At 41.6% G+C, this 22231-nt stretch overlaps 2 long non-coding RNA genes across 4 annotated transcripts in view; one reads left to right on the top strand and one right to left on the bottom strand.

The window, feature by feature from the left end:
* Positions 1 to 22231, bottom strand: part of LOC120094650 (uncharacterized) — a 97520-nt gene that overhangs the window by 49255 nt on the left and 26034 nt on the right. For both annotated transcript variants that reach the window (XR_005489067.2, XR_005489069.2), the window contains one exon: positions 1776 to 1859. This is a non-coding gene — a long non-coding RNA (uncharacterized LOC120094650). The remainder of the gene's footprint in view (positions 1 to 1775; positions 1860 to 22231) is intronic.
* LOC120094649 (uncharacterized) overlaps positions 1 to 22231 on the top strand; it is a 51261-nt gene that overhangs the window by 14309 nt on the left and 14721 nt on the right. The gene's annotated exons all lie outside the window — the stretch shown is intronic.

Below are 22231 nucleotides of genomic sequence, written 5' to 3'. Positions count from 1 at the left end.
AAGTTAATCGCTAACTGCTGACAAACACACTGGTGTTTTCAACATTTTTAGTTTTAATTAAAGAAACTTTCTTTAATCACTGTATACCATTTCTTCAAAATCAGGTTTTAATTATTCTGGGATACTGCTTATGTGTTTACATCTATCTATCTATCTATCTATCTATCTATCTATCTATCTATCTATCTATCTATCTATCTATCTATCGTCTTAGTCAGGGTTTCTATTCCTGCACAAACACTATGACCAAAAAGTAAATTGGGGAGGAAAGGGTTTATTCAGCTTACACTTCCACATTGCTGTTCATCACCAAAGGAAGTCAGGACTGGAACTCAAGCGGGTCAGGAAGCAGGAGCTAATGCAGAGGCCATGGAGGGATGTTTCTTACTGGCTTGATTCTTCTTGCTTGCTCAGCTTGCTTTCTTATAGAACCCCAAACTACCAGCCCAGGGACAGCACCACCCACCATGGGCTGGGTCCTTCCCCCTTGACCATTAGTTGAGACAATGCCTTACAGCTGGGTCTCATGAAGGCATTTCCACAACTGAGGCTCCTTTTCTGTGATAACCCCAGCTTGTGTCAAGTTGACACACAAAACCAGCCAGGACAATTGACCCCTTATCAACTTGACACACAAACACATCACTACTAAGCCTCAACCGTTACTTTCTTACTCATCCCCAAGATGCATTTAACAAAAGGAGGACATTTTTGGAAACTCCTTCTTACAATTGCTTTCCCCTTTGCAGACAATATCCTTCGTGTACTCACTGAGAACTCAAGACCACTATAGCCAAGAAATAGCTTCTTTAGCAGAGTCAGCAGCTGTCTTTAACAGGAGTTTCCCAGGAGATGTTCCCCCAGACACCCACCAAAGGTCTAGTCACGCATGCTAATCCTGTGCTGTGTGGTTTGAGGTTACTTAAGACTCAAATTATTTTACTTTCCCTTTGTTGTTAGAACATTCTTCACTGGCTTCCTTCCTACGAGATTACAGTTCTTATTACCCTTATTTACTATGTCTTCCTTCTTTCTGTGCGTGTCATCAGCCAGCGGTGAGTCTCACAGGGCTCAGCCTACCTCCTTTAGTGCACAAATTTACCCCATGGTGTCGTTATTTGTTTGTTTTGTATAAGTTCCTGTTTGACCCTGACCACGCAAAATCTGAATGTGCACATCGGATGCATAAGATGTCTGTACTTAAGTGCCATCCTTCTGCTTCAAGGAGCTTTTCCTCCCAAGACACAGACATTCAGCAAAGCCACAATCCATGTGGCCTGGCCAGAGCTTTGTGTCTCACTGGAAGAACATTGCCAGTGGCCAGAAATGCTTCAAAACGATTGACATCATTTTCTTGCAGTTACTGAACATCAGGGAACAATACGGGGTACACACAGGTGAACCTTGAAAGCCACATTTTCAGCTCATCTACTTTTCCTGTTTACCATGCAGCTACATCCAAGTATTTATTTTCTCTGACAGCTCTTTAGCATTTTCAGGTCACCTTCTGTTGTCTCCTCTTATAATCCTACATCAATTAACAGTCTTAATTCCTCTTTGGTAATAAAATATTCTTCTTGGAAGTCAGAGAAGGGGAAGATTTTGAGGGTTCAATGTTGTCAAACTTTTCACCAAGTAGGGGCCAGCGAGATGCTGAACAGTCAGTCCTATATACCATGTCCCATCAACATAGCTATGCATGTCACCTCACCGTGACTGACGTAAGCCTTAACATCATCTCTTCCAGCTCTTTTGACCAAACCACTGGGCCTTACCTGTTAGAATGCCACTGGACAGACGTCCTTTCTTTCTCCCTCCATTACAAGATGGCCTCTTGGTGTTATTTTATACGACAAAACCTACAGGGCCAAAAGATAATTAGACTCAGACATAAACTCATACCAAGGAAAATTCGAAAGGGGGTTGAGAGTTACTTATCTTACCATTTAGATCAATATTTTCTAAGATCAACTTTTGTTTGCACCAGGAGATGAACTTCTATAGACTCAATTATCCAATCACTAAGTGTCAAGTGGAAATCCTAATTGTCTGGGTTTTCCAAGGTCCTTTATTCCTCTTTTGGTAACCAAAGCTTAATAGAATTCCTCTCTTGGTACCCATAGAATAATCAGGAAAAGTCTTGCAACCCCCACATTTCTGTTCATTCAGCGACCACTGGGACTGGCTGTTCTTCACCTCCTTCTGACCTCATTCCTTACCTCCACTCAGCTTCTGAAAACCTCCCACCGTCTGGAACTCTTGGACAGCCATCAGCACAACTCCACATTGTTTCCACTTTTCTGAACATTCCCTGATTTTTTTTTTCAGACTGGCATAGCTTTCCCCAGAACTCACATGTCCCTCCTGCCTCTTCTGGGAGCGAAGCAGACATCTTTCTTCCTCCTCATTGCTCTGCCCAGAGTTTTGGCTCGCACCCCTTCTTAGAAATTACTAGAGTTTGTTTTCCTATCAAATCCCTTCAGCCTCTCTTCTTTCAAGACTACTGTGTATCTGGGCTTTGGTGTTTTGTGGATTTTTCTTTCCCCCTTCCCTTTTATTCCCCCAGTTTCACCCCCGTCACTAGATAGGAGAGAAAGAAAGAAAGAGGAGAAAGAGATAGAGATCCTTGAGTCTAACTTCTTTCCTTTTGTTTCTTCTTTGAACACAACTAACAAACCACAAACAATTCCTCAATGGCCAACAATCAGCAACTCTGCTTGTGGGGCCCTTCTAGAATGTTCCTGGAATTCTAAACGTCAAACAGTTGCAGAAATTATCTGCAGCAGGCTGGCAAAACCATGCCTCTTTGGTTTTGCATGAGGCAAATCATAGTCAGCTGCTGTGGACAGTTCTAAGAAGCCCTATATCCCCACACCTGGGATTAAAATGAAAACGCTTTCTCCTAATATTTCTCTGTTGGTTTTTTTTTTTTTAAGAAACAAATTTTCCAAAATTGTCACTGCACTCCTGCATCACTGCCCTTCCTCAGAACTTGCTGGAAGCAGGCTGCTTAACGATTTCAAAACTCAGCTCTCCCCACTCCTTTTTCCTCTTTTCCTCCCACAAACCGCCTTTTAAAATCTTATTTTCCTCCTTTTGGTAAAATAGACACAGTGAATTCAACTTAGGGTTTTGGGGGGCATTATTAAGTGATGCTCAAAACGCACACTGCACAAAGGCTACCTGAGGTGCAGGGGAATAACTTAGCATCTTAAGGTTGAAAAGTGTGCCTTAAATAAAATCTCACAGAGTGGGCTAAAATATGTAAATGGGTAGCTGCTTTTGTTAAGATATAGAAAGGTGGTGAGGAGGGGAAATATCTCTGGAATGAGAGAAGGGAAGCCTGGAAGTCCTAGGATAGAGTTTTTTTCAGCGGGGGCCAGAACAGTTAGAAACCCCCTGGAAATGTGGAGAGGGCTTTCTAGGTAAGGCACCTGCTGCACATGGAGCTCTTAGTGGAGACCCCCAGAATTCTCAGAATTAAAAGAGTACACTTGTGGCCCCATGCTAGGTAAGGATGTGGAGACTGCAGGGTGCCTAAAGATCATTGGCCACCCATTCTGATAATGTTTAGGTTCAATGAGAAAACCTATCTCAAACACTAAAAGTGGATATCTGTCTGTCTGTCTGTCTATCTATCTATCTATCTATCTATCTATCTATCTATCTATCATTTGACAATGCAGGATGGTCATACAGGTGAGGCAGATACAGGATAGAACAAGGCCTGTCATTGGACAAGAAGGAAGGATGGGCGGAAGAAAAGTTTGAGGGAAGGGGGAGGAGACTGGGACGAAAAGAACAAGAGGGGGAAGACTGCAGAGAAGCTGTGTTGGAGAGAACATGGAGGGGGAGGTTAAGATTCCACACTGTACCTTTACAGGTTGTTATGAATGTTCTTAAGGGATGGATGTGTACAGGGCTTTGTATGTCTAGGTGGGCAATTATATCTTATCAATTGGATCAGAGGTTATTGTGTTGTGTGTTCTTTCATGTGGTGATTTAAGTTTCAGAGAGTGTGCGGCGGCTAGTTTGGGCCGCCTCGAGTTGGGATGTGTGTCTCTGGCATGGAAACCTCCCTTAGAAACTAGATAGGTAGAGAGATTGCTGTCAGGCTCAGAGAGAGAGAGGCCTTTGGCACTGTGTTATGGGATGGAGCAAAGCGGGTGAGATGCTTTGCTGACTGAGACTTAAGATGTCTAGTAGATATCTTAGGTCACTTTGTTGCCGGACCAAGAGCAGGTAAAAAGACTGATTTATTTTTATAATTTTACAACTACATGACCATCTATTTATCTATCAATCATCTATCTATCTATCTATCTATCTATCTATCTATCTATCTATCTATCTATCTATCTATCATCTTTCTTCTATTTCCTATCTATCTGTCTGTCTATCTATATTCTATCTATCTATCTATCTATCTATCTATCTATCTATCTATCTATCTATCATCTATCTTCTATTTCCTATCTATCTGTCTGTCTATCTATATTCTATCTATCTATCTATCTATCTATCTATCTATCTATCTATCTATCTCTTCTATTTCCTATCTATCTATCTATCTATCTATCTATCTATCTATCTATCTATCTATCATCTATCTATCCACCCATCTATCTTTGCTATATGCCCACATAACAGAGTTCGTCTCAGTTATCTGAGCTCACTGAACTAAGCCAACCTCCCCCACGCCTTGCAAAAAAGTTCACACGAAAGCAAAGCTGGGAGTTCCAGGAACAATGGGACTGGTAAAAATCAACACGGAACAAGTTTAGGAAGACAACACCACAGAACTGTAGCATCTTGGAGAAGCAAGCCAACACATGGGCTAGTGATTTAATTATCATATATTGCCACCCAGCTCTCAGTCTCCCTGAGCTATTCCTGTATATGTTACCTATATAATGCCTGAGGCCAATGTAGCAAGGTAGCATTGTCTGTCTGCTACTGTTCATGCCTTTTAACACAGCATTTTATTTCTGTTTTTTCCCTTCCTTCTATTTTCTTCTTTCTTTTCTCATACACTATAGCCTATCCTCTTCCTGGTACTTCTGTAAAAGCCCAGAGGCTAACATGACTTTCAATATCTGAGTATCTCTTTCTGTTCCTTGCTTTTTTAGTCTTATATTAACCAAAACTCCCATAACTCCCCTCCCTTCTAAATTTTTCTTCACTTTTATTATTCCTACCTAGCAGCTGAATACAAATGGCTACTCTTGCTGTTAATACTTATGTATATTTTCTTTTCTTTTACACTCATGCCCACATTAAATGATGTATTAGGATACCTGGTACTATCAAGTCTCTGCTTCTAAAACAATCAGTGCCTAACAAATGTCTCTCTTTTATCGTAGGCAACTCTTACTGTTATGAGCAGTGTATTAACCAGTGGATAGTAATGTTGCTGAGTTCTAAATCTATAGGGCTGGGCTAGGAATAGAGCCTGGTGTTCAGAACACTGGTGTCATGGAGGAAAACATCACCATGACCCTTCTACAACCTTATCTCTCCTCAACCTTGCAAACACTTCCACTGAAAACAGAGATAGCCCAAATTAAAGGAATAAGAGCAACAACAACAGAGAAAAATGTCTTCAACGATAACCTAACCCCAGATAGGTAGCTCTCAGTCCCAAGACGTAAGAGAACATGAGAAACAATGACAATAGGTTACTACCAAAAACGATCAATCTGATAGTAATAGCCATGGATGAAAGCGACTTCTATAAAAATACATACATAGAATTAAGAAGTATATTTGTAAATATGCTTAAACCCGTCTGAGGGGACACAATATCACCTGAGAGAATACAAATATTTAAATAAAATAAGGAAGTCAATTCACGGTATAGAATTCAATGAAGAGATTAAAAAATATTGGTGAGGGACCAAATAGAAATTGTGGAGATAAAAATATAATAGTTCAAGTAGCAATTAGAATTATACATACTGAGCAGGTTGTATTCAGATATATACATGTATATAAGAATATCTATATCTATCTATCTATATGCATATATACATATATACACATACATATGTGTATATATATATATATATATATATATATATATATACATATATATATCAACAATTAGGCCCTGAGTTTGTGAAAGAGTAAGATGGTTGCATGGGAGGGGGGATAAAATGGGAAAGATGCAATTATGTTATAATCTCAAGAAGCAGAAGATAATGTTTAAAATACTAGTTTTCAGAATTATATGTTTCCATTGTGTTGAGTGCAATGTGGAAAGTGGTTCTGGAGGCTCACCAAGTTACAAAAAGTTCAGTAGAAACCCTCAACAATAGTGGGTTATGTGGAAGACAGAGTGTCATGGTTTGTTTGCTGTCAAAGTAGAGGAACTGGACCATTCAACTGAAGTTAATGCTAAAGTTTGAAGTATATGAACGGAGCATGCAGGGACTTTGGGGTTCCATGATTCACGCACAAGGAAAAGAAAAATTTCATGCCCAAAGAATAGACATTATTTACAATAAAACCCTAAGAGAAAATTCCCCAAATCTTGGGAAAGGGAATTTTATTCCCATACATAGAACACAAATCAGATCAGTCAGGAAGGAACTCTCTGTGGCACGTTACTGTCACAACCCTGAAAGTACAGGAGCAAAGAAAGTATTTAAAAGCCCGAAGAGAGAAAGAGCAGGGCCATCAGAATCGCAACTGACTTTTCAGCTGAAACCTTACAATGGCTTAGAATGACAAATTTCAGACTGGGAGATACATAACTGCCAGCCCAGCTCTAGATAACTGAAATATTCTGTTTTTTTCTTTTTGTTTGTGTTTTCAGAGAAGCAAAACTTTTTGACAAAAATCAAGATAAAGGAAATATGGCCACCAAGCCGGCCCTAATGAAAATGCTGGAGGGAACACTGTGGCTGGAAGAGAAAGGCTTCAGCAAGAAGAAGAAAGGATTCATACCTTTCAATAGTAATTCTGGATTCTAGGTGGCTTAGTCACTCTATCAAAAAACACAAACACAAATTGTATTGGAGTCCAGGATGCTTCTTTTTGATTGCTTTCAAGAAACAGATTATTTTTTTTCATGTTAGTTGATACAAACAGATTCATTTTCAACTAAGTGTGTGTGTGTGTGTGTGTGTGTGTGTGTGTGTGTGTGTGTAGGGTATTTTATTTATTTACATTTCAAATGTTATCCTCTTTCCCCGTTTCTCCTCTGCAAATCCCCTATCCCATCCTCCCTTACCCTGCTTCTATAAGGGTGCTACTCCCCTACCCACCCACCCATTCCTGCCTCACCGCCCTGGCATTCCTCTACATCAAGCCTTCACAGGACCAAGGGCCTCCCCTCCCACTGATGCAAGATAAGCCCCCTTCAACTCCTTCAGTTCTTCTCCTAACTCCTCCATTGGGGTACATGTGATCAGTTTGGTGGTTGACTTTGAGCAGCCACCTCTGTATTTATCAATACTCTGGTAGAGCCTCTCAGGGCACAGCTATAACAGGCTCTTGCCAGCAAGCACTTCTTGGCATCTGCAATAGTGTCTGGGTTTGGTGTCTGCATATGAGATGGATCCCCAGGTGGGGCAGACTCTGGATGGCCTTTCCTCCAGTCTCTGCTCCACTCTTTGTCCCTGTATTTCCTTTAGACAGGAGCAATTCTGGGTTATAACTTTGGAGAGTGTGGGTGACCCCAGTCCTCAACTGAGGGTCATGCCTAGCCTCTGGATATGGTCTCGACAGGTTTCCCCTCCCCTTTGTGGGGTATTTCGCTCATGTCATCCCCATGGGGACTTGGGAGGCTCTTGCTTTCCTGGCATCTGGGACTTTCTGGTTGCTACCCCCAGTTCCCTGTCCCCCATTGCTACAACCTCTGTTCAATTTCCTGACCCTCTGTACATCTCCCCCATCTCCTCCCATACCTGATCCTGCCCCTTTCCCCCTCCCCTTCTCTTTCTCCCAAGTCCCTACCACCCTCTACTACCCTTGACTATTTTGTTCCCCCTTCTAAGTAGGACTGAAGCATTCACACTTTGTTCTTCCTTCCTCTTGAGCTTCATGCGGTCCGTGAATTGTATCACAAGTATTCCAAACTCTTTGCCTAATATACATGTATCAGTGAGTACATATCATGTGTGTTCTTTTGTGATTGAGTTACCTCACTCAGGATATTTTCTAGATCCATCCATTTGCTTGTGAACTTCGTGGAGTCGTTGTTTTTAATAGTTGGGTAGTGTTCCACTGTGTAGATGTCCTACATTTCCTGTATCCATTCATCTGTTGAAGGGCATCTGGGTTCTTTCCAGTTTCTGGCTATTATAAATAAGGCTGCTATGAACAAACCTGAGGACCCAGCTATACCTCTCTTGGGCATATACCCAAAAGATGCTCCAACATGTGATAAGGACACATGCTCCAAGAAACAGATCTTAATGTCAATAATAACAGGCTTGTGGTGCTTTGAATGAGAAATGGTCCCCATAGGCTCATATTCAATATTTGGTTCCCAGTTGAACTTTTCTGGAAGGATCAGGAGGCATGGAGCTGGGCATGAAATTGTTTCTTCACTCTGTCACCGGGGACTCTAATGCTCTGAAACAATGAGGTAAATTAAACACTGTCTTTTATAAAGTGCAGTGCTTTATCATAGCAAGAGAAGTAGAACTAAGACAATACCATACAGTTTCTTTCCTTATGTCTATGTGCTGCACTGAATGTTTTCCATGTATATATGTTGTATAATCATAGCATATTTGCAACTAAACCATAGTATATGATTAGCTTCATGTGTTCTTGAATTTAGTTTCCAAGAACTTTTTTGAAAAAAATTTCTATGTTTACCATAGAAATTGGACTATAGTTTTCTTCTTTTTAAAAATAAATTTGTTTTTTTTGAGATTATTACATAATTTTCTCCTTTACTTTCCCTTCTCTTTGTAAACCTTCCCATATACCTCTCCTTGCTCACTTTCAAATTCATGGCCTTTTTTTTTGCATTAGATGTTGTTAGTGTGTGTGTGTGTGTGTGTGTGTGTGTGTGTATAAAAATATATGTGTGTGGTATATATTGTATATATAATGTATATAATGTATATATCACATACATCTATGCATCTATATATATATATCTAGATATATATCTAGTCTATATGTATATGTATAGATATAAATATTCCTAACTATAAAATTCTCAGCCTGAGTGATGTTACTTATATGTATATTTTTAGGAAGGACCGCTTGGTATTGGATACCCAATTTAGTGTGCACTTCCCTAGAGAACACAATTTCTCCCATTATCACCATTTCCTAGTTGCCTATAGCTCTTTATGTGGGGTTGAGATCTCATAGTCTTTCCCTTATACAGTTATCATCATCTTCCTCCTCCTCTTCCTCATCATCCCCCTCCCCTCCTCCTCCCCCTTCTCCCTTTACCCTCCTCCTTCCCCTTTTCTTCCCCACCTCTCCTCCCCTCCTCCTCCTCTTTGCATTCCTACTATATTTTGATGTATGCTGAGGTGGAACTTTGGTTCTTTTTTTTTTTTTTTTTTCGGAGCTGGGGACCGAACCCAGGGCCTTGCGCTTCCTAGGTAAGCGCTCTACCACTGAGCTAAATCCCCAGCCCCTGAGGTAGAACTTTGGAGAATGAGTTTGGCAGTGTTTCTTTTCTAAGTTACAAAACAGTTCGTGGGCGGGGCAGGTACTCACATTGTCCTGAACACTTTTCATATTATACCTTCTGAGACATGTAATGCCCAAGATAGGTGTTGCCTTCCAAATATATTGGGAATCTGGGAGGGAAACATAGCATCAAGATCTTCCGAAGATGAGCGGCTTTCAAGACCTCCTAAGCATTCATCGCTCTGAGAGATGAAACTGAATATATCAAGTCAACAGCTATAGCTTCCGAGTTCTGGGCTTCTACAGTAGACAGGCACCTCTGGAGTTTACTGTATTCACTGAGTCCAGGCTGAGGATGATCAAATGCTAGGGCTATTCTCAGTTGATGGTTACTCTCTTTGCTTTCTTTTTTCCTGGTTATTCTCTTTTACCAGGACATATGGAGGCAATTTCTAGCCCTCCCTTCTACTTATAATTCTGATAACTGTAATTAGCCTATATATAACCCTTCAAGGACACCACAAGAACATGGCCCACAGAATCAACTAAACGGTGCTCATAAGGGATCACATGGATTAAATCAATAGTCTCTGATCCTGCATACATCTGTGCCAGTTCCTCTGCACATACACGATGGGTATGTGGCTTGGTGTTCTTGTGGACATCCTGAGAGTGAAAGAAAGGCTGTCTCTGACTCTTCTGTCTCCTCTTGGGACCCTTTTCCTCCTACTGGGTTGCCTGGTCCAGCCTTGACATGGGGGTTTGTGCCTAGACTTATTACATCTTATTATGGCTCGTTTGTTTGACGTAATTGGGAAGCCTGCTCTTTTATGAAGGGAGATAGAGCAGCAGTGAGTTTAGGGGAGAGGGGACGTGTGTTGGGGGAGAAGGGGAGAAGAGGCTGCAGAGTGGAGTGTAATGTATTAATAAAAAAATTAAAAAATACATGTATCTTGGGATTTCTGTAATTGGCTTCTTTCCTTTCTTTCTACTTTCCCACACAATTCTTAGTTTCATTTTTGTTTTTAAATCTGGAGACAGGATCTTGCCATGTAAATCAGACAGACCTGGAACTTTTGTGGGCTGGCTTTGAACTCATGGTCTTCCTGCCTCCAACTCTGGAGTGACTGCCCTTCACAGCTGTGTATGTTGCTTCATCCTGATAATTTCAGGGGTCATGCTTTAATATCAGCACCTGGCTGCCGTTAACTATGGCAGAAGACACCCTGCAGATCATTGGCATGGTGTCTTGTACTTGAATCACAGTGCCCAAGAACCTGAGGCAGGAGGATTGCTGAGTTTGAGGGAAACCTTGGCTAGAACGTGAGTTCCGAGTCAGCCTGGATGAGTGACATTCTATTTCCAAAATCCAAAAGTAAACAGAGGTTGAGTCCAAAGACTTATCCTCATCCAGGACCTTAAGATTATCCTGGGGTACATGGTGAGGTCCATTTCAGGCTCAGAGACTTAGGGTAGAACCAAACACAACTGACAAAAAGCAGCCTGTGGAACAGGTTGATTGCTATTGATATCTGCTGTACTCATAGATCAGAGCCTAGCCCAACCATCATCAGAGAGGCTTCCTCTAGCTACTGATGGGAGCAGATGCAGAAAACCACGCTCAAACATTAGACAAAACATGGGGAGCCCCGTGGAAGAGAGGAGAAAGGATTGTAGGAGCCAAAGCAGTAGGAAAATAAAAAAACCAGGAAAACACAGCCCACAGAATGAACTAGGTAGGCTTATAGGGACAGTCACAGACCCTCATGAGCCTGAGTTACACCCTTTGCATATAGACTGGGGTTGTTTAACTTGGTGTGTTTGTGGGATTCCTAGCAGCGGGAATGGAGGTTTCTCTGACTCTTTTGCCTGCTTTTGGGATCCTTTTTTCTCCTACTGTCTTCATCCAGCCTTGATATAAAGGCATGTGCCTAGTTGTATTTCATCTTGTTACACCATGTTCGGTTGACATCCCCGGGAAGACTTCTCTTTTCTGAAGGGGACTGGAGAAGCAGTGGATCCAGGGGGAAAGAGGAGGCAGGGGGCGGGGGGTGGGGGCTGGGTCCAGGATGTATTGTATGGGAGAAGAATGAATGAAAAGAAAAAAGAAAAGAATAAGGAAAAGTGTATTCATATAGAATTTTTAAATACACTGGCATTGAGTTTTCCATTTATGTACAAGGGGACAAAAATGACTTATGATAAATAGAAATAGGCATATAGAAGAAAATAATTCAACATCTAAAAACATCATAAATCCAACAGAAGCAATTTGTTACAATTAAACAATATTTGACTTCAAGGGACCGATCTTTCGCGCTTATTTGAGTCGATATGTATTTGGCACAATTCCCAAAAATTTTGGCTAGAAACAAAAACCTACAAAGAGGTCTGTGTTTAAATGCCATGGTTGTGACATAAACTGACAAACGCCAGGCCCTTCTGTCTGTCACTCTCCCAAGCAAAGCAGGGACCCACCCAAAGGAAGAGTGACGTGTTCATAGGAACACACAATTTTCTGGCTTTTGTCATGATGTCACACATTGTGTTTCTCTTAAGATAGGCTTTTTACTGTTTTATACAAACCTCTCACAGACCCAGGGACAGGTGACAAGCGGACTAGAAAAAAAAATAGAGACAGTGATGAAATAAAAAATATTCTTTAATCAATCACATTATGTGGCATGAGACCTCTCAGCGAGGGCTGAATGCTAATGTTGCAAGCAAGCCATGAAGGGATGTGGAAAACCCTAACTGTTAATTAGCCACACTAGGGCTTTGATCTGGTGGAAACCAAAGCTAGATTGGGGCCGCTGGTTCCTATTTCAGTGCCATTTGTGGCCGATGAAAGAATAAGCGACAGGAGTTAAAAGATTGGAAAGGAAGTGCCAGTAGCAAGCAGTACAAATTAGTCCGACTATTTTAGATCCCGTGTTTGTTCACGATGTTTGAAGAACTGTCAGAGTGGGGTAGCTGTGTTATTGACCGTGGAAGGATCTCTACCTTCACTGAAGCGCTCTTTGGGTTTGATTGCTTCGAGACCCATTGTCCAACATGGAACACTGCTTACACAGTACAACCTGGTTCTCGGTACATTATCTGAATGACAGTCCCCTGTCCCCTGGACTTTGACGCTAGCTATCAATGAACTGCTTAGGCCTGTGACCTATGTGTCTCAGTAAGATAACGGCGCTCATAATTATAGTACAGAACTACAATGGTCACAAGCAACAGAATCACTTTAAAAACTTTAGGTATCTGAAGCCTGAGGCAGGCAGGTCACCAAATGACATCATTAGAAATCCCCCACCCCCGTCCCGCCCCTCCCTGCCCTACCCCGCCCCGCCCTGTCCCACCCTCTCAGTTCTGCCTTTGTATGTTTCCCATTTTGGCACACAGTTTTCTCATACGCATTGGCAAATGCAGTGGTTAGCAGTTCATGGTTATGTCTTAACAGCTTGACGCCAGGCTTAAATGTCTCTAAAGTCCCAGCAGAAAGTTTCGTTTATCCTCCTTGAACCAATCCCCACTGTTCAGAGGATGGGAAGACTGATCGCTCGGACTGTGTCCGGGTCTGCTTCAGGAAAGAAGTTAGGCCTGGGCAGGATGCAGACCTGGATTAAAGCCACAGAAACAACGGCCTGAGTGTGAAGGGGCTAGTATGCCCATGGGAAATGACCACCACGACCACCCAGCCTTACCGTCTCCTGTACAACCCGCACTCTGTATTATCAAGATGACTCCAGACCCCTAAGGGAAAATTCCTAGGTCCATTTTCATACAGCAAAAAAGAGGAGGTGAGCTTGGATTGAAATTCACTATATACACAATCAGATAAAAATCTCGCTTATGTTTATTCTGGTGCCATGCATGCACACACCTTGTTCATAGCCATGGTTTATTTTTCTGGGTTTACTCTTTGGGTAAAGACACACATAGAGCTCTATTTCCTATGTGGTGGGGTTTGCACTGCTGTTGTCAAACATCACTGGACCAGCTAGCTACAAGGGAAGAAAGTAAATGATTGCCATCATCGTCATCGTCGTCGTCATCATCATCATTGTCATCATCATAGAGTGGATTTCAGAAGCAAGAATCAAGTTTCACGGGGTTGGGGATTTGGCACAGTGGAAGAGCACTTGCCTAGTAAGCTCAAGGCCCTGGGTTCGGTCCCTAGCTCCGAAAAAAAAAAAAAAAAAAAAAGAAAAAAGAAAAAAGAAAAAAGAATCAAGTTTCACTTACTATTTACTCTGTAGAGCAATTTTGGAAGCAATCCAAGAAAGTTATTTTACACGTTACCGTGGGAGAGGTTGACTTGGGGTTTGCAGAGATGGTCCACTGGGCAAGCATGCAGACCTGAGTATGAATCTCCTGTACTATAACATAAATGCCTGACCTGACCCCTGTGTCATTAATCCCGGTGCTGATGTTGACAGGAGGTAGAGACAGGCAGACACAGCACAAAAGGCTCAGCTTGAAACTTGAGTTTCCTCAAAACCCTGGCTAAGGGCTACTGCATAGAAAAGGACTTATATTTCATCCAAGGTCCCTCCCTTTGAGTCCTGAGGAGTCTCTCACCTCCCAGGTCTCTGGTACACCTCCCCTCTGGGGAAGGGAACTTGTAGAGTCCACCTCCAGTAGAAAGACAGGGCATCTAGGAGAGGGATGGGGTTGCCATCCCACATCAAAAACTCTGACCCAGAACTGTCCCTGTCTGAAGGAGCTGCAGGGACAAAAATCGAGAAGAGACTGAGGGAAAGGAGGTCCAGTGATTGGCCCAAATTACAATCCAGCTCAAGGGGAGGATCCAAGGCCTGCATTATTACTGATGTGTGTGTGCTTACAGACAGGAGCCTAGCATGGCTGCCCTCTGAGAGGCCCAGCAAGCAGCTGGAAGAGTCAGATGCAGATACTTAAACCCAACCAATGGACAGAAGCCGGGGACCCCTGTGGTTGAATTAGGGAAAGGCTGGAAGAAGCTGAGGCTGAAGGTGACCCCATAGGAAGACCAGCAGTCTCAACTAACCTGGACCCCCAGGATCTCTCAGACACTGAGCCACCAACCAGGCAGCATATACAAGGTAATACGAGGCCCCTGACACATGTACGGCAGAGGACTGCCTGGTCTGGACTCAGTGAGGGAAGATCTACCTAACCCTGAAGAGACTTGAGGCCCCAGGGAGTGGGGAGGCCGGTTGAGGTAAGGGTGGAGGGGTGGGGACATCCTCTTGGAGACAGGAGTGGGTTTGGGTGGGAGGGAAGTATGAGATGGGGAGTGGTTGGGAAGAGGGCAGACCGGGAGGGGGATGAAGTCGACTGTAAAAAAGGATTAAAGAATAAAAAATAAATAATTTTTTTCTTTTCAAAAAGCAAAGCAAAGTGGACTTTCCCCTTATAAGAACAGTCCACTCATGCCTCTCGGATCCTTCCTTCAGAGAAGCAATGGCAATGAAACATTGATCCCATGGGATTCTTGAATTACTAAATAGCTTATGCTATGTTTTGCATGTTAATTGGCAATAGGTTGACTCTAATTACGATGCGTTGATTAAAATAGTAATGGGTTTTTGGTTGTTTTCAATAACATACATTAAATATATTTTGAGATGATTACATGTTCTCATAAAGTAAAGAATTATGTTGTTTCTTACACTATAGTTTTGCTTCTTCTTAAACTGCAATATAAAACCAAGTTATTATTTATATTATCCATGAAAAAGACTCATAAAAGGTAGAAATGTTAATGTTCTATATACTGATATATACTATAAATTCTTCAATATCTGTACCTAATGACATTTTTTTCTTTCTATTAAAGTTTTTTTTTATTAATCATAGATGGAACTGGAAATTATTACTTTGACCACCAGATGGAGCCAGTATTATTTCAGAAATAAGGATACTGATAGTTTTCACATTTCACATTGCCTACTAACCCAGGAGTTTTATATTCGATTCTGAGGTTGGCGAAGGATTTCAGATTTAGAGCTTATTAATAGAATATATCCCCATCAGTCGAAAGCCATATCCAACATTTCCTACAATGAATCATCTAAATTTCTGAGGTGTAAAATGAAGGCAATATTCAAGGCGATCTGAATTCTATAACACAGGCTAGGAATGTTCTGTTGGTGCCGCTCAGATGACATCATGGCGTCTAGCAAGCATTCTTTGGCATTTCATCTCTTATAATCATAGAGGTCGATGATGTTGCTATCTAGTAAGAACAAGAAGTATTGAGACATCACTAATGCTGATGCCAAGAAGTGCTTGCTGACAGGAGCCAGATATGGGTGTCTCCCGAGAGGCTCTGCCAGAGCCCTACTGATACAGATGAGGATGGTTGCAGCTAACCATTGGACTGAACAAGGTGAACCCAATGGAGGAGTTAGAGAAAAGACTGAAGGAGCTGAAGGGGTTTACAACCCCATAGGAAGAACAACAATATCAACCAGTAAGACCCCACCAGAGCTCCCAGGGACTAAACCACTAACCAAAGAGTACACATGGAGGGACCCATGGCTCCAGCCACATATGTAGTAGGGGATGGTATTGTCCAGCATCAATAGGAGGTAAAGCCCTTGGTCCTGTGAAAACTCGTTTCCCCGGTGTAGGGTAATGCCAGGGTGTTCAGGTGGGAAAGGGTAGGTGGGAGCATCCTCATAGAAACAGGGGCAGAGGATATAAGAGAGGGGGGAAAGGGGATAACATTTGAAATGTAAATACATAAAATATCCAAGAAAAATAAAATTAAAAAGCAAGCAAACAAACAAACCCAAAAGACTCTTAAATGGTATCCATTTTGAAAGCCTACTGGATGTTTGTACAGAGAAATGTTGAGCAGTGTTGAGAGACTGTAAATTTATGTTCCTGAGAAGGGAGCCTGAGGCTTCTTAAGGTCTTGGGGTAATTCGCATCATGTAGGCCTTGAAGTATCCACAAATGCTAAAGTTACTTGTGAATGTTTGAATGCATAAAAACTGCAATTTGTTCAAATTAAACTTCTAAACATGTAATATTCAGGACAGCTTTTACCATGTAGAAGAAAGCAGGCATGCATTCATGTGTGTATCTATCTTATGCTGCCTTTGGTTATGTCTCTGCTTTTATGTCTCACCTTCTAATATAATCAATACGCCTTCCAAAAGTTGATTTGTGCATTCATGCACATGTATATGCATGTGTGTTTGCATGTGTACCCGCCCATATATGTTGCATTTGCCTATGTGTATGTGTTTCATGTTCTTTTTAAAAAATTTACTTATTATCTATAAGTACACTGTAGCTGTCTTTAGACACACCAGAAGAGCACTTCAGATCTCATCACAGATGGTTGTGAGCCACCATGTGGTTGCTGGGATTTGAACTCAGGACCTCTGTAAGAGCAGTCAGTGCTCTTAACCACTGAGCCATCTCTCCAGCCCGTTTCACGTTCTATCCACACACTCTCGTCACATCAACAATGATTCACCATCTAAACATGGTCTTACTGGTGAAAGACAGGACACTGATGCTGAAAGAAGTTATCCGCACAGAGTAGCAGGAAGTGATTAATTTAAAACAAGGCTGAGGTATCCTCTTCAGAAGACTGTGTGTGATGGCGGCCAGGTGGTGAGGAGCTCAGCACGCCTTGCAAACCGTGTAATGCCAGGGAGTGGAATTCACACAATTAGTCTAAGCCTGTAGTGTGATAATGGACTTGACAAAATGATTTCATGGATAAGAGGCCAGAAGGGAAGCTGTAGGTGAAGTCGAGTGTTTGGTGTCTAAGCTTAATGGGCATAGTTTTCAAGCAGCGTGTGGTTCCTAGGTGACTATCAATTATAATATACAAATAGAGTCTTGCTGTTGCTAGGATTCTATCTAAACAGAATTGTGCATTGATTGGGTTAATGAAATATAAATTCCATTCAGGGAGCCCATTCTGTAAATGTGAAATTGGAGCGTGAGAAAGAATGAGAAAGAAAAAACAAAAAAAGACGAAGAAGATGCTGAAGTAAAGGCAGCAGCTGAGAATATTTGACTCTGGAGTGAAGCTGAGTTCTTACCCAACACAGCATTTCCTAAACTCTCTTCATTCCATTCTCAATGTCTTCTCCTCCTCCTGGAAAGTTCTTAGGGATGATACCTTGCAGGTGATGCTTGAGTACCATTAAATAACAGAGAATAATTCAGGGGAGATAGGAATGTTTTCCATGCCTTCATGCTAAGTTTTCTGGGGGCAGCACGTAGAGAGCTATCACCTTCGGGACGTGTACCCCCTAAGTGGTTTACAGAGGCTCTGCTCGTCAGTGGTAGGGATCCTTCAGAGTGACGGTCTAGGAATGGAAGCATGAACAGGAGTCTGTCCCACTAAAGCTTCTTAAGGCCTGTAGGTTAGGAATGGTGCTATCTCTTGGCATTTCCTTGATTAGAAATTTCTATCTGCAGAAGAGAGTTGCGAATTATGTTAGAAATACGACTATGCTTAAGCAGGATATCTGAACATTCTTTTTTTTTTTTTTATTACCTTGAGTATTTCTTATATAGATTTCGAGTGTTATTCCCTTTCCTGGTTTCCGGGCAAACATCCCCCTCCCCCTCCCCTTCCTTATGGGTGTTGCCCTCCCCATCCTCCCCCCCTTGCCGCCCTCCCCCCAACAATCTAGTTCACTGGGGGTTCAGTCTTAGCAGGACCCAGGGCTTCCCCTTCCACTGGTGCTCTTACTAGGATATTCATTGCTACCTATGAGGTCAGAGTCCAGGGTCAGTCCATGTATAGTCTTTAGGTAGTGGCTTAGTCCCTGGAAGCTCTGGTTGCTTGGCATTGTTGTACATATGGGGTCTCGAGCCCCTTCAAGCTCTTCCAGTTCTTTCTCTGATTCCTTCAATAGGGGACCTATTCTCAGTTCAGTGGTTTGCTGCTGGCATACGCCTCTGTGTTTGCTGTATTCTGGCTGTGTCTCTCGGGAGAGATCTACATCCGGCTCCTGTCGGTCTGCACTTCTTTGCTTCATCCATCTTGTCTAATTGGGTGGCTGTATATGTATGGGCCACATGTGGGGCAGGCTCTGAATGGGTGTTCCTTCTGTGTCTGTTTTAATCTTTGTCTCTCTATTCCCTGCCAAGGGTATTCTTGTTCCCCTTTTAAAGAAGGAGTGAAGCATTCACATTTTGATCATCCGTCTTGAGTTTCATTTGTTGTAGGCATCTAGGGTAATTCAAGCATTTGGGTTAATAGCCACTTATCAATGAGTGCATACCATGTGTGTTTTTCTGTGATTGGGTTACCTCACTCAGGATGATATTTTCCAGTTCTAACCATTTGCCTACGAATTTCATAAAGTCATTGTTTTTGATAGCTGAGTAATATTCCATTGTGTAGATGTACCACATTTTCTGTATCCATTCCTCTGTTGAAGGGAATCTGGGTTCTTTCCAGTTTCTGGCTATTATAAATAAGGCTGCGATGAACATAGTGGAGCACGTGTCTTTTTATATGTTGGGGCATCTTGTGGGTATATGCCCAAGAGAGGTATAGCTGTATCCTCAGGCAGTTCAATGTCCAATTTTCTGAGGAACCTCCAGACTGATTTCCAGAATGGTTGTACCAGTCTGCAATCCCACCAACAATGGAGGAGTGTTCCTCTTTCTCAGCATCCTCGCCAGCATCTGCTGTCACCTGAGTTTTTGATCTTAGCCATTCTCACTGGTGTGAGGTGAAATCTCAGGGTTGTTTTGATTTGCATTTTCCTTATGACTAAAGATGTTGAACATTTCTTTAGGTGTTTCTCAGCCATTCGGCATTCCTCAGCTGTGAATTCTTTGTTTAGCTCTGAACCCCATTTTTTAATAGGGTTATTTGTTTCCCTGCGGTCTAACTTCTTGAGTTCTTTGTATATTTTGGATATAAGGCCTCTATCTGTTGTAGGATTGGTAAAGATCTTTTCCCAATCTGTTGGTTGCCGTTTTGTCCTAACCACAGTGTCCTTTGCCTTACAGAAGCTTTGCAGTTTTATGAGATCCCATTTGTCGATTCTTGATCTTAGAGCATAAGCCATTGGTGTTTTGTTCAGGAAATTTTTTCCAGTGCCCATGTGTTCCAGATGCTTCCCTAGTTTTTCTTTTATTAGTTTGAGTGTATCTGGTTTGATGTGGAGGTCCTTGATCCACTTGGACTTAAGCTTTGTACAGGGTGATAAGCATGGATCGATCTGCATTCTTCTACATGTTGACCTCCAGTTAAACCAGCACCATTTGCTGAAAATGCTATCTTTTTTCCATTTGATGGTTTTGGCTCCTTTGTCAAAAATCAAGTGCCCATAGGTGTGTGGGTTCATTTCTGGGTCTTCAATTCTGTTCCATTGGTCTATTTGTCTATCTCTGTACCAATATCATGCAGTTTTTATAACTATTGCTCTGTAATACTGCTTGAGTTCAGGGATAGTGATTCCCCCTGAAGTCCTTTTATTGTTGAGGATAGTTTTAGCTATCCTGGGTTTTTTGTTATTCCAGATGAATTTGCAAATTGTTCTGTTTAACTCTCTGAAGAAATGTATTGGTATTTTGATGGGGATTGCATTGAATCTGTAGATCGCTTTTGGTAAAATGGCCATTTTTACTATATTAATCCTGCCAATCCATGAGCATGGGAGATCTTTCCATCTTCTGAGGACTTCTTCAATTTCTTTCTTCAGAGTCTTGAAGTTCTTATTGTACAGATCTTTTACTTGCTTGGTTAAAGTCACAACGAGGTACTTTATATTATTTGGGTCTATTATGAAGGGTGTCGTTTCCCTAATTTCTTTCTCAGCTTGTTTCTCTTTTGTGTAGAGGAAGGCTACTGATTTATTTGAGTTAATTTTATACCCAGCCACTTTGCTGAAGTTGTTTATCAGCTTTAGTAGTTCTCTGGTGGAACTTTTGGGATCACTTAAATATACTATCATGTCATCTGCAAATAGTGATATTTTGACCTCTTCTTTTCCGATCTGTATCCCCTTGATCTCCTTTTGTTGTCTGATTGCTCTGGCTAGAACTTCAAGAACTATATTGAATAAGTAGGGAGAGAGCGGGCAGCCTTGTCTAGTCCCTGATTTTAGTGGGATTGCTTCAAGTTTCTCTCCATTTAGTTTAATGTTAGCAACTGGTTTGCTGTATATGGCTTTTACTATGTTTAGGTATGGGCCTTGAATTCCTATTCTTTCCAGGACTTTTATCATGAAGGGGTGTTGAATTTTGTCAAATGCTTTCTCAGCATCTAATGAAATGATCATGTGGTTTTGTTCTTTCAGTTTGTTTATATAATGGATCACGTTGATGGTTTTCCATATATTAAACCATCCCTGCATGCCTGGGTTGAAGCCTACTTGATCATGGTGGATGATTGTTTTGATGTGCTCTTGGATTCGGTTTGCCAGAATTTTATTGAGTATTTTTGCGTCGATATTCATAAGGGAAATTGGTCTGAAGTTCTCTTTCTTTGTTGGGTCTTTGTGTCGTTTAGGTATAAGAGTAATTGTGGCTTCATAGAAGGAATTTGGTAGTGCTCCATCTGTTTCAATTTTGTGGAATAGTTTGGATAATATTGGTACGAGGTCTTCTATGAAGGTCTGATGGAATTCTGCACTAAACCCGTCTGGACCTGGGCTCTTTTTGGTTGGGAGAACTTTAATGAGTGCTTCTATTACCTTAGGAGTTATGGGGTTGTTTAACTGGTTTATCTGTTCCTGATTTAACTTCGGTACCTGGTATCTGTCTAGGAAATTGTCCATTTCCTGCAGATTTTCAAGTTTTGTTGAATATAGGCTTTTATAGTAAGATCTGATGATTCTTTGAATTTCCTCTGAATCTGTAGTTATCTCTCCCTTTTCATTTCTGATTTTGTTAATTTGGACGCACTCTCTGTGTCCTCTCGTTAGTCTGGCTAAGGGTTTATCTATCTTGTTGATTTTCTCAAAGAACCAACTTTTGGTTCTGTTGATTCTTTCTATGGTCCTTTTTGTTTCTACTTGGTTGATTTCAGCTCTGAGTTTGATTATTTCCTGCCTTCTACTCCTCCTGGGTGTATTTGCTTCTTTTTGTTCTAGAGCTTTTAGGTGTGCTGTCAAGCTGCTGACATATGCTCTTTCCTGTTTCTTTCTGCAGGCCCTCAGCGCTATGAGTTTTCCTCTTAGCACAGCTTTCATTGTGTCCCATAAGTTTGGGTATGTTGTACCTTCATTTTCATTAAATTCTAAAAAGTTTTTAATTTCTTTCTTTATTTCTTCCTTGACCAGGTTATCATTGAGTAGAGCATTGTTCAATTTCCACGTATATGTGGGCATTCTTCCCTTATTGTTATTGAAGACCAGTTTTAGGCCATGGTGGTCCGATAGCACGCATGGGATTATTTCTATCTTTCTGTACCTGTTGAGGCCCGTTTTTTGACCAACTCTATGGTCAATTTTGGAGAGAGTACCATGAGGAGCTGAGAAGAAGGTATATCCTTTTGCTTTAGGGTAGAATGTTCTATAAATATCTGTTAAGTCCATTTGGCTCCTGACTTCTCTTAGTCTGTCTACGTCTCTGTTCAATTTCTGTTTCCGTGATCTGTCCATTGATGAGAGTGGGGTGTTGAAATCTCCTACTATTATTGTGTGAGGTG

This window comes from Rattus norvegicus, chromosome 9, assembly GCF_036323735.1.
Source record: "Rattus norvegicus strain BN/NHsdMcwi chromosome 9, GRCr8, whole genome shotgun sequence".
In the NCBI taxonomy this organism is placed as follows: Eukaryota; Metazoa; Chordata; class Mammalia; order Rodentia; family Muridae; genus Rattus; species Rattus norvegicus.
The sequence above is the reverse complement of the archived record's forward strand: the minus strand, read 5'-3'. Positions and strand labels throughout refer to the sequence as shown.